The following is a 14,124-nucleotide window of genomic DNA, read 5'->3' on the forward strand; positions in this document are numbered from 1 at the left end:
TTTATATATATATATAATTATAAGTAAATAAAAAAAATAAATAAATATGTATTTACTTGAATATAAAAAAAATAAATAAATTTTTTTAAAAAAACTAAATAAATAAACAATATATATTCTTTTTTTATTATACATACATCTTTCATACATACATATTATATATATATATATAATTTATATATATATATTATATTTTTTTATATATACACACATATATACATATATATATACACACCATCTTTTTAAAAATTATTTCAGGACTGTTAATCTGTCTGTTCCTTATTTCTATGGTCTCCTTAAAACTAATAAGGATGTTATTTTCTTCAGACCCATTATTTCGTTGTGTAACTCAGTTACTCGCCCACTAGCGTCGGGGCTGGCTAGTAATTTATCCCCCTTTTTAGGTTCTTTCTCGAGTCATATTAAGCATTCAATGGATTTCATGGATAATTTTATTGATTATTTTATTTCATTGATTATTTTATTGAACTTGTTCATTTACGAGTCTCGAATAACATTTTTTCTTTTGAGGTAGAATTCTATAAACAGACTAACGGTATTACAATAGGTAGTAGTCCAGTCCAGTTAAGTCCAGTCCTCACTAATTCATATATGATAAATGTTTGACACTGAACTCCTTCTGGCCATCCTCCCCCCGGGCTCGATCTGGTTTAGGTATGTTGATGATATTTTTTCTATGTGGCTAGTAAACTGTCCGGATTTTGATGATTTTTTACGTAAACTTAACAATCTTGCTCGTACCATTAAATTCAAAGTAGAATGGGAAAATGCTGGTAAATTACCCTTTCTTGATATATTGTTACATAATTTCAACAGTTATTTAAAGTTTTCAGTTTACCAGAAAGGCACCCATGTTGCTCATTATCTTCATTTTTTCTCTTATCATCCCTTATTCATTAAGAAAAAGTAGTCTCATCTATGTTTCTTAGAGCATATAGGATCAGTGATAATAAGTTAATTGATAGAGAACTTAGCATTATTATGGAATTATCTTAAAATCAAGTCACGCGTAAAGACAGGTCCGATAGCTTACTAGTTGTGCCGTTTAATCAGTCACTCGCTGACAAGTGTCAGCTACTTAAAAAATGGACATTGATATAGTGTTTACTTATCCAAACACGTTGCGTAAATATTTGGTTAAACACAACGCGTCCAACGCTACTCTTAGTACTTCTTCAGGCATTTATGCTATTCCTTGTAAAGAATGTCCTAAGTTCTACATAGGTGAAATGGGTAGAGAGCTGGAAAAAAGAATAAGTGAACATAAAAGCGATGTCAGGTACGCTAGGGGATAACTGGCATCACATGTGTGATGCCAGTCTTCAACTAAATTGAAATAACATAAAAATAATTCACAAATCGTCTAATGCTTGTGAAAGAAAGATGCTAGAATCTCTTTTAACTATAAAGCTTCCCAATTTCAACTTGAGTGCTGGTAAATGTGGGTTGGATGATCTTACCTGCTTCAGTGACCTTTTTAAGCCCTTATTCCTTCTGTTATCCTTTCTAGTATATATTCTTGTCAAAATTTACTTCTACTATTCATTTTTTGGTTTGCTTACATCTGATGAGGAACTTTCACTAAAAAGTTTGAAATGCCGCAAGTTTTTTTTTTCATTTTGTGGCAGCGTTATATTGCAAGTGTGTGTGTGTGTGTGTGTGTGTATGAGTGTGTGTGTGTATGTGTGTGTGTGTGTGTGTGTGTGTATATATATATATATATGTATATATATATGTATGTATATATATATGTATATATATGTATATATGTATATATATATGTATATATATATATGTATATATGTATGTATGTATATATGTATGTATGTATATATATATATATATATATATATATACATATATATACATATGTATATGTATATATACATATATGATATGGTATGTTTTATCTTTATTTATATTAATAGATTATATTTAAAATTATACATATTATTTATTTTATATATGTATGTATGATATGTATATATAAGTGTTAAATGTATATGTTTTTGGATGTATAGAGGTATATGATATATGGATATAGATTTGGTATGTATATTGTATCTGTATTAATTTTATATTTTTATATTTATATTTATATATATATTATATATTTTAATATTCAATGTATATAGAAATATATTTATTAGACTCACACACACATATAGATATATATAAATATAATGATATATTTATGTACATATATATATAGTTATATATTTATATATATTTATATATAGTGTTCATATATACCATATTTATATAATATATGTATTATATTTTTATGTATATATATGTTATATATGATAGTGTATTGATATGGTTATATATTATATTTATATATGTATAATTAGATAGATATGTATAGATATGTTTATTATATAGATATTTGTATATATGTAATATATATAGGGGTATATATAGGTGTTTTTATTTGTATATTATTTTATATATGTATATATTTGTATATATATATGTATTTTGATATATAGAGATTGTATATATAGGTATATATATCTGGAGATATTAGTTGGTTTATATATTTGTTATATATTTATTTGTATATTTTGGTTTTTTTTTTATGGATATTTATAGGTATATATACGTAAGTTTATTTTTATGTGTTTATATGTAGGTATTGTAGAGATGGTTATTTAGTATGTAGTATAGAGTATTGTGGGTTATATGTGATATAGATTGGGATAGGGTTTTAGGTTGTGTGTTATGATTTATAGATATATAGAGGGAGAGGATAGTTTGAGGGATTTTATAGTTAGATATGTATAGATAGATTTAGGGTGATATAGTTAGGGTTTTATTATGTATATAGTCTAGATTTAGATGTGTTATTGTTATTGATAGATGGAGATATTGAGAGATATTTGTATAGAGTTTGGTTCTTTTGTATTTTATATATCGATATATTTCTGTGAGTTATTGAGAGTATTTGAGAAGATGTAGTTTATATATTGTGTATTTATGTATATTGATATTTGGATTTATTGAGATATTTGTGAAAAAATGTTAGATATATATATGGATTTAGATATGGATATTTATATTTGTATAGTTATATTATTTTGTTTTTAATTTATTATATGTATATATATATATGGATAATAGATTTTTAGATAGTTTGGTATATAATATATTGATATAGGTATATAGTGTGTGATTTCTGTATAGATTTATTATATGGTTATATATAGAGATTTATATATATAGTATTGTTTATAGATAGAGGTAGAGTTGATGTTTTTCTTTTAGCTGAGTTATATAGGGTGATTAGTGAGTTATATATATAGATGTTGTGATTGTTGTTGGTGATATTGGTAGAGAGAGTGGGATTATAGAGTGTTTGAGTTTTTGTGATGGAGAGGTGTTAGTGATTTAGAGTGTGTGTTTTAGGAGTGATTGTGGATAGAGAGTGTGAGGTTGATTAGATAGTTAGGTTATTATGGGGTGGAGTGTGAGTGTTAGTTAGTGGGAGTTTGAGTGTGAGTGTTGGGAGTGATTGTGGTTGTTGAGTTAGAGGTAGAGATAGTGAGTTGGTGTGTGAGTGGATTGTGGGTTTGTGTGAGTTTGTGGGTGTGACGAGTGATATGGTGGTGTGTGATTGGGAGGTGAGGGTGTGTGAGTGTGAGAGGGTGTGTGTGTGAGAGTGTGTTGGTTAGTTTGTGTATGGTGTGGTGAGAGTGTGGGTGTTTGTGTGTGTGTTGGAGTGGTGTGTGTGTAGTGAGATGAGAGGGAGTTGAGTATTGTGAGTGTAGTGTGTGGTTTATATGTGAGGGTGTGTGTGTGTTTGTGGTGGTGTGTTAGTGGGAGAGTGCTGTGGGAGAGCGTTAGAGTTGTGGGTGTGTGTGAGTGAGTGTGTGAGAGTGTTTGAGTGTGTGAGGGTGTGTGTGGGTGGGTTGTGTGTGGGTGTGTGCTGTTTGTGTTGTGGTGTGTGAGTGGTGATGTGTGGGGGTGTGTGTGTGGTGTGTGTGTGTGTGAGTGTGGGTGGCTGTGTGTGTGTGTGTGTATGAGTGTGTGTGTGTGTGTGTGTGTGAGGTGTTATGTGGTCGTGTAGTGTGTGTGTGTGTGTGTGTCGTGTGTGTGTGTGTGGTGTGTGGGATGTCGGTATGTTTTTGTTGTTGGTGTGTGTTTGTTGTGTGTTGTGTGTGTTTTGTTAACGGTGTGTTTCGTTTGGTTCTGTCGTGTGTGTGTGTGTAGTGTGTGTTTGTGTGTGTGTGTGTGTGTGCTGGTTGGTGTGGGTTTTTGTTTGTGTGTGTGTTTGTTTGTGAGGGTGGGTAGTGTATGGTGTATGTCGTGATTGTGTGGTGTGTGTTGTGTGTGTTGTGTGAGTGTGTTTGTGTGGTGTGTGTTGTGTTGTGAGTGTTATTATGAGGTCTGATGTTTTAAATAAATATATATTTATTATAAATACATATACATATATATATATATATATTATATCAATATATTATATACACTTATACATACATATATACATATATATATATATATATATATATATATATATAATACACCCTATACATATATAATCATATTATATACATATATATATAGTATATATAATAATATTATATATATATGGTATGTATATAAATATATAATATATTTTTATAAGAGTATATATATATATATATATATATATTACTATGTATATGTATTTATATAGTTATATCTCATATATATATATATATAAAGATATAATATATTATATTAGTTATGTATATTCATATATATATTGTATTATATATATATGAATTATATATATCTATATATATATATATATATATATGAAGTATTGTATATCAATATTGTGATAGTATATATATATATGAATAACATATGTGTGTATATATATATATATATATATATTATATAGATAATATATATATATATATATATATAAAATGCTTCATATATAACTGATATATATATTATCTCATATATATTTCATTATATAATAAAATATATATATATACTTATATATATATTTATATATATATCTATATATATAAATATATATATATATATATATATATATATATATATATATATATAGTTCAATATATATATAAATAATATATATATATGTGATGATTATATATATATATATATATAGTTATATATATATATATATATATTAAGTTCATGTATATCTATATAATATATATCTATATATTATATATATATATAAATAATATATATATATATACTATATATTGAGTTATATATATATTTATATATTATATATATATTATATATATATATTTATTAATATAATTTTATTTAATATTACTATATATATTATTTTATATATTATTTATTATTATATATAATTATATTATATATATAGAATATATTATATATATATATAATTAGATATTATATTATTATATATTTATTATATATTATATATATTGATTATATATATATATATATATCTATATTATATATATATATATATTATATAGTATATATATATATAATTATTAAGTGGTATATATATATACTATATATATATATATATATATTAACCTATATCTTATATATATTATTATTATATATATTACTATATTATATACATATATTCTATACTATATACTATATATATAATTCATCTATATATATTATATTATATATATATATATATTATATATATATAGATACATATATATATCCAATATTATATAGTATTTGTATATACATATATATATATATATATATTGTTGATATGTATGACATATATATATATTAGTATATATATGTATATATATATATATATATATATATGAAAAGTCTTTATATATCGATATATAGTTTTATTCTAAATATTGATATATATATATATATTATATATATCCATATATATATATATATATTATATATATATAACATATATATATCCAGTTATATAGAGTTTTATATAATCTATATCGTCATATATATATTTACTATGATATATACATTATATATATACAATATATAAAGTTAATATATATACTATATATATTAAATACATTATATTATATAGTATATATTATATATATATATATAACATATATATAATGATATATATACAACGTATATACATATATATTATAATATATATATACCATTATATATATACATATATATACACATTAATTATATATATACATATCGATTCACATAATATATATAATATATATATATAAATAATCTATATATATCAACTATATTATAAACATACTACATATACACATACACTTTTATTATATATATACATTATTATATATATACACAATATATATATATACACTATCATATATATAATATAATACAAACTTATATATATATATATATATAATACATATATACATATATATATATTGATATATATATACTCTACATATACAACTATATAATAATATACATCTTTCATATATACTCACCACATATATAACTATATACATATACCATATTTATATACACAAATTATATATACATATACATTATATATACTATATTATACTACTACCCAAACCTGCCATCACCTATATATATATATACAATATTCATATATATATATATATTAATATACATATTATAGATATATATAAATACATATACATATATATATATATACATAATACATATTATATACTACTACATATACATATATTATACATATTTTTATTTAATACATATAACATAATATAATATATAGATATATATATATATATATACTATATATATATATATTAAATATTTATTGATATATCGATACATATATATATATATATTTATATATATATATACATATACATATAGATGGTATGGTATATGTACATATATATGGTTATATATGTATATACATATATATATATATTTACATATATATATTTCAGAATATATATATACCATACATATATATATATATTACATATATATGTATATACATATACATATATATATATACATATATATTAAATATACATATACATATATATATACATACATAATTCTATTATATATAAATATATAATATATATATATATAAATGTATATATGTATATATATATATGTATAATGTATATATTATATATATATGTATATACATATATATATGTATATACATATATATGTATGTATATACATATATATGTATGTATATACAAATATAGTTATGTATATCATATATATGTATTGTATATATATACATATATATGTATATACAATATATCTATATATATATATCTATATATTATATATATATGTATGTTATATATATATATATATATATTATATATTATATAAGATATAATATAATATATATATATATATATGTATATATATATATATATATATATATATATATATATATATTATATTATATATATATATATATAGATATATATATATATAATATATATATAAATATATATACATATAATGATTATAATATATATATAGATATATATATATTATATATATATATATATAATATATATATATAATATATTATATATAATATATATATTTATATAATTATTATATATATATAATATAATAATATATATAAATATGTTATATATATAAATAATATATATATATATATATATATATATATAAATATATATATATATAAATAAATAAATATATATATATATATAAATAAATATATGTATATATGAAGAGTAAATTTCAGGCATGTCTCCTTTCAAGAAATCAGCACTATCATATCACTTGTATCAGCTGAAAAAACTGTCCTCACCTAAATGTTCATGTTATAAATTCCAGAATATATCAAAATTTATGAACAAGATAAAACTATTAATTTATTCCATACCTTAGCCACAAGAAGTTAACCAATATAGCTAAGCAGCAGTTTCGGCAAAAGAATGGATAAATGTGTCCTCACTGTGGATGCCTCACCGTCTTATTCAGTGCCAGTTTCCCTCTGAAAAGTAAGGAAGAACTTTATGACATATGGAATAAAATATGGATCAAAGCAATGTCCATTTAAAAAGCTCAAAGAGACACTACTGATTAAGGGCATGGACCTTCCCCACCCTGACTATGTCTCAGCCCCGCCATGGGCACGATCCTTGATAGAGTTCTCTGTCATGAGTCTATCAAGAAGAAAAACACAGTACTCACCGCCTCTATTGAAGGCTGAGGCGGAGAGGAACATTACAGCAATCACGCCGCTGAATAGTAAAACCTAATTCACGGATGGTTCTGTAGACCCCATCACCCGCACTGCAGGCACCGGTTTTGCAGCAAGGGGCATAGAGAAAGCTATGTGGGTATCAGACAATGCCTCCTCGCTCCGGGCAGAGGCAGTAGCTATTATGGGAGCCCTAGCCCATGCAGCCCAGACGGACGGGCATGTTGTCATACACACAGACTCTAGGGCCGCCATTGACAGCCTGCAACAAAGCACGCCCCTTGATAACGTTTACCTGGTAACCTCGATTCTCACCAGAATCCTGGATCAGGGAAGACGCATCATCATCAACTGGATCCCAAGCCATGTTGGTATTGAAGGGAATGATGTAGCTGACAGGTTAGCGGAGGAAGGCAGGAAGAAACCCTTGAGTGATCTTGTGGTGCATCCTAGCCGGGAACTGCTAAGGCGTAAAACGACGGTTGCAGGGCAGGTCGGTGCCCTGCAGCGACACAGAGAGGAAGCGAGAACCTCCCCCTCGGCCAGCTGGTACTCAAACGCCACAGGCTATGAGTCGCTGATACTCTCTCCCAGAATATCAAGGTGTGCTGAAGTCAGTCTGCACAGACTGAGAATAGGCTACCCTTGTGCGTGGCAAATCATCCCCACTATTGGGCAAGATGAGCTATGCTGTGAGTATTGTGGCGCGCCGGACGCCAAATTAGAGCACTACCTGATGGAATGCGAGCACACTCGCTTCCTCAGGCAGGGCCCAGAGATGACAGCCGCCGGGCTGGTTAGACGGCTATGTCCGTCACTAGCCCCCTGGCAACTGGAGCACCTACAGGCAATCCGACTGCCACGGTAAAAGTTCAGTTATGATGATCAGATGAGTCAGCACTTATAGCCAATAGAGACCGGGCTACCCCATCCACACAACCCGGGCGAAGCGACGTCTTCGCAAAATCTCTCTGAACTGAGCTGAATTGAATTCAGCGATGATGATCAGATAAGAATAGATAAGATGAGTCAGCACTCATAGCTGGCAGAGGCCGGGCCGCCTTGTGCATATAGCCCGGGCGAAGCGACGTCTTCGCAAATCTGTCTGAACTGAACTGAACTAAAAAGCTTGGGAGAAGTACATAACTCATATAACTAATGAAACTCCAGTGTCAGTTCTGCCTAGTGATTTGGGTAACCATGCTCTACCCTGACATCAGTTAATTATGCTGATGTTGCTGTCTAGACACAAACTGTACTGCCATTCCCTAGTTTTATCAATATGTTTTCAAGTGTTTACTGGCCCCCTTCCTGTGATTTTACTGTTGGATAATTGAAAAAATATAAACATTACCAATATGATTAAGTCTCTCTCTCGCTCTCGCTCTGATGCTTTCTCTTGCTTTCTTTCTCTCTCTCTCTCTCTCTCTCTCTCTCTCTCTTGCACTCTCTCTCTCTCTATCTCTTGCACTCTCTATCTATCTCTTGCACTCTCTATCTCTATCTCTTGCACTCTCTATCTCTATCTCTTGCACTCTCTATCTCTATCTCTTGCACTCTCTATCTCTATCTCTCGCACTCTCTCTATCTCTATCTCTCGCACTCTCTCTATCTCTATCTCTCGCACTCTCTCTATCTCTATCTCTCGCACTCTCTCTATCTCTATCTCTCGCTCTCTCTCTATCTCTAGCACTCTCTCTCTCTCTCTATCTCTCGCACTCTCTCTCTCTCTCTATCTCTCGCACTCTCTCTCTCTCTCTCTCTATCTCTCGCACTCTCTCTCTCTCTCTCTCTCTCTCTCTCTCTCTCTCTCTCTCTCTCTCTCTCTCTCTCTTGCACTCTCTCTCTCTCTATCTCTCGCACTCTCTCTCTCTCTCTCTCGCACTCTCTCTCTCTCTCTCTCGCACTCTCTCTCTCTATCTCTTGCACTCTCTATCTCTATCTCTTGCACTCTCTATCTCTATCTCTTGCACTCTCTATCTCTATCTCTTGCACTCTCTATCTCTATCTCTTGCACTCTCTATCTCTATCTCTCGCACTCTCTATCTCTATCTCTCGCACTCTCTCTCTCTCTCTCTCTATCTATCTCTCGCGCACTCTCTCTATCTATCTCTCGCGCACTCTCTCTCTCTATCTCTCGCGCTCTCTCTCTCTATCTCTTGCACTCTCTATCTCTATCTCTCGCACTCTCTCTCTCTCTCTATCTCTCGCACTCTCTCTCTATCTCTATCTCTCGCACTCTCTCTCTATCTCTATCTCTCGCGCACTCTCTCTCTCTCTCGCACTCTCTCTCTATCTCTCGCACTCACTCTCTCTCTCTCTCTCTCTATCTCGCGCACTCTCTCTCTCTCTCACACTCTCTCTCTCTCTCTCTCTATCTCTCTCTCCCTCTCTCTCTATCTTTCGCACTCTCTCTCTGTCTCTCCCTCTTGATGGAGAATGTGGATGGTTGCCATCAAAGGCTTTCTTTCCTTCTGGTACCTGAAGTAAGTGGTGCCATCTATTCTGGTGAATACTGCAGTAGTTTTAGCAATAAAATTGCAATTGTCATCATCAGTCACTAAATAGAGTTGCTACTCTCCCCAGTGTGAAATATGCCATGATGATTAATACATCATGATGCAAGCTGTCAGGCCAAAAACTCATGTGTCATGTATGTCATGGCATGATCAAACTATATTTCAAGACTGTCATGGGGAGAGTAGGAAAAACTAAATAATCAATGAGATCTGAAAAGCAGGTCAGAAAATGTAAAACATCAAGCCAGCCTTGTACTTACACCTAATCAAGTTTTTGATTCACACTAAATTCAGCACCAATGTTTGAAGAATGACCCTATTGACCAAAGAACAATTGTTGGTATGTTGGGAACATTTGGTGTCACAAAAGTTTTGATAGTGAATGTCCTTATTTAATGGAAACATTACAATTTTCAGTACAGAGAACACAATCTTTAAGAAATTAATATTATGATCTACATATGAATAAATTATCAATTAAGATCTAATCAACATAAAAATTCAAGGCTACATAAATATATATATACTAACTACTTCTCTTAACCCACTGCGTTGATGAACCCTTGCTCAAAACTACCGCCGATGAAGGATGTGCAGGCAGAGCGAGAAGAGGAAGGTGACTCAATCCATACCCAGTGTCTAAAATGTGCTCCTGTGCCAATATGGATGCCTTTCATTGTGGCACTCACAGTCACAAGCACAGGTTTCATTCCTCTTCTCTACCTCTTCTTGTTATCTTTATTGTAGGGGGTTATATGTTTCGTATTCGTTCATGACAGCACAAAAATACGAAAAAATAAAGTTGTCTTTTGTCCTCCCATAAAACAGCAATACTTCTATCACATTGAGTATAAAGGAAATAATGAGCTAATATGGATAATATACTACAATTTTAGTCAACTGCAGCACTGATAGAGCCTGTCATATGGCACATATAAGTCTCTAAACTCAATAAAACACACAAAAAAATAAAACATAAAAACCGCTCTAGTTTTACAACGAATGCCTGAAAGAGAGTGGGATGATTCAAATTAAATTGCTTCAAGCGATCTCTCTCTAAAATAAAACCTATCCTGGAGGTTGGGCAAGCAAATTTATCTCCGTCTGCAATGGGTTAACCTGCTCATGTGTTATGAGGTCAGTTAAGCAAGGTCTCAATTAACCTTTCTAACATCAGTTAATCTAAACATTACCATCATCAAGTGCTCAAACTCCCTTATACAAGTTCTGTTACAAGACACATGCTTTATACTTATATCCTTATGATGTTCCTACAGAAGGTAGAGCACATGATTAGTAGACGCCCGCACATGACATGGCCTCTACACCTATTGGCAAACTGGGCAAAAAATCAACAAACCTCCACTAGGACTATTCTGAAGAGGTAGAGCTTCTAGATATTATCATGTAAGGACCCAATATTTCTATACAGAACTGTGCATTACTGATACCTACAAAATTGCAGTCAGTACTGCTTATTTGTCCAAATGTGGTAGTTTCAGTGCAACTTTAGACCTATCATAATGACAATACTAACCCGATATCTGAAGAGTGTATAGAATGTACTAAAGAAACTGCTGGGTAAGAATTGACAAAGTAACAATATTGCCTAAATAGTGCCTCATTTTCCATTTCTACTTCTGAAAATGCCATCAAACCTTAATAATAAGTAAAGTCGGTTATCTTTGCACAAGGTCTAATGTCTACTACCATGGCAAGGAATCAAACAACTATCATACATGGGGCACAATGACACACTCCCCTACATGACTGACAAAAAAATTGATAATGGCATGTATATATAAAAGAAGGCAAATAATGCAATAGAAAATTGAAGAAAAGAACTGTAGCTGTACATCCATACACACATGCTGTTGTTGTAGATGTTTATGGAGAGGAAAATTGTATGACTGCAATTTTAAGCTTTAATATTTATGTTATTCTAAGCGTGCTCCCTGTTCTATACTTGTCTATATAAATGAATTGCTTTGCTATCTTTGGTAACATTTCATATTTTTTGCTATGCGTGTGTTCATATTTGTAAAAATTTACCACTTCTCCCTACTTAAAGCTTCAAACAAATACTGTGGCTGATAAATCTATGGCACTCTGGAAAAGGCAAATAAATTGCCATTATATATGCTCTGGCACAACAGAACTTGGACGGGTTCCATATTTGACAATAAATCACCAGGAAGGTCTACAGAATATATGAGCTATAAGTTTGTCGGCCTTTCCTAGAACACCAACTGGATCTGAGGCTGTGGCATTTAGTTGATGCTGTTCCACTCTAATTACCAACAGCACTGTCACTGTAGTTTTATTAGTGAAACAAATTACTATATTGTAACAGTATATATCAAATGGAATTTATCAACGTCAAACTCGTTAATATTGGTGAAGCAGTTTTCTATAATTACCAAACTAGTCTAAATAATATCTTTCCAGAATATAATTCCTGGAGGTTTGTAGGGTAAATTTTCAGAAAAGTTCCTCCTTACTTTATATGACAATATTGGTATCAATGAGTGCCTCTTACCCTCTTCTATTGAAAGTATAATTGACAATATATAATTAGCAGAGAGTGAGAGGATTCTATTGATAACAATATTGTGAAATCTAGTAAGGAGTCGCTGGGTGCTGCTTGCCACTGCTCCACTATCAGATGGACTCCAGATTGTAAACCTTCCATCACAAGTAACATAAAGTTGAAATTGATTTGGCAAGGGTACAGAAAATACGATTCTAAAAAAGAGCAACATTTGAAAAGCACCGCAGGTGTTTTCTAACCATTCGCCGAAACAACCTTCCCAATCTGGACATACAAAATACATGCCATTGCTTTTGGTTGTTAACTAATTCTTAAAGCCATGTATCATTATTATCCTTTCGCAACATATAAAACTATTCTAAAAAGGCTCCTCAATGAATAACACAGATATTAAATACCAGACTTGCGACTAAAACTATTTGCAAAAAGCATTGCTACAATCGCATTATTCACCCACTTCTCTTCCAGTTCCACATACTCCTAACCTTTTCACACAACAGATGTCCAGCTAATTGTAGTACCAAGGGTGAAACTGCGACTGGGAAGCAAAGGTGTGAAAAGTACAGTCAAAAGCGACCCACACAGCTGATGCTCCATGCGGCTCAGCTGGAGTAAACAAACTGGGATGAAAGGCGACCTGTGATTGGCCGGAACGCGGAGGGTGATAGCCAATCACGTATGGCTTATCTGTATGCAGTTGTACTTTGCGAGGAAACCAAGTAATTTTCCATAATAATATCTTTATTTAGCTGCAAGTCTCTTGTTATGTATCAATTTAAGGATTGTGATAGAAATCTCTCTCTATATAGGGGGGAGGGGGATCCTTTATGGTTTTACTGCTGAAGTTTTCAGCTCATCCCAGGGACCATTTC

The 14,124-nt window shown here is 30.4% G+C and overlaps 1 protein-coding gene across 3 annotated transcripts in view; it reads right to left on the minus strand.

Annotated features, from left to right (window-relative positions):
- The window catches only part of LOC122265548 (nuclear envelope phosphatase-regulatory subunit 1), a 42,375-nt gene extending 28,482 nt beyond the window's left edge, over positions 1–13,893 (minus strand). Inside the window, exons 1-2 of one of the 3 annotated variants that reach the window (XM_086554832.1) lie at positions 13,738–13,893; positions 7,862–7,972 (exon numbers count right to left, since the gene is read on the minus strand). The gene's annotated coding sequence lies outside the window, so the exon portion shown is untranslated. Of the gene's footprint in view, positions 1–7,861; positions 7,973–8,172; positions 8,306–13,709 lie in introns of those variants that run through there. The other 2 variants (XM_086554834.1, XM_086554833.1) reach the window with 2 other exon arrangements.
- Between the last annotated feature and the right edge of the window lie 231 nt (positions 13,894–14,124).

Source organism: Penaeus japonicus, unplaced genomic scaffold, assembly GCF_977035675.1.
Source record: "Penaeus japonicus unplaced genomic scaffold, GWHDUDI00000001_assembly GWHDUDI00000030, whole genome shotgun sequence".
Taxonomy (NCBI): Eukaryota; Metazoa; Arthropoda; class Malacostraca; order Decapoda; family Penaeidae; genus Penaeus; species Penaeus japonicus.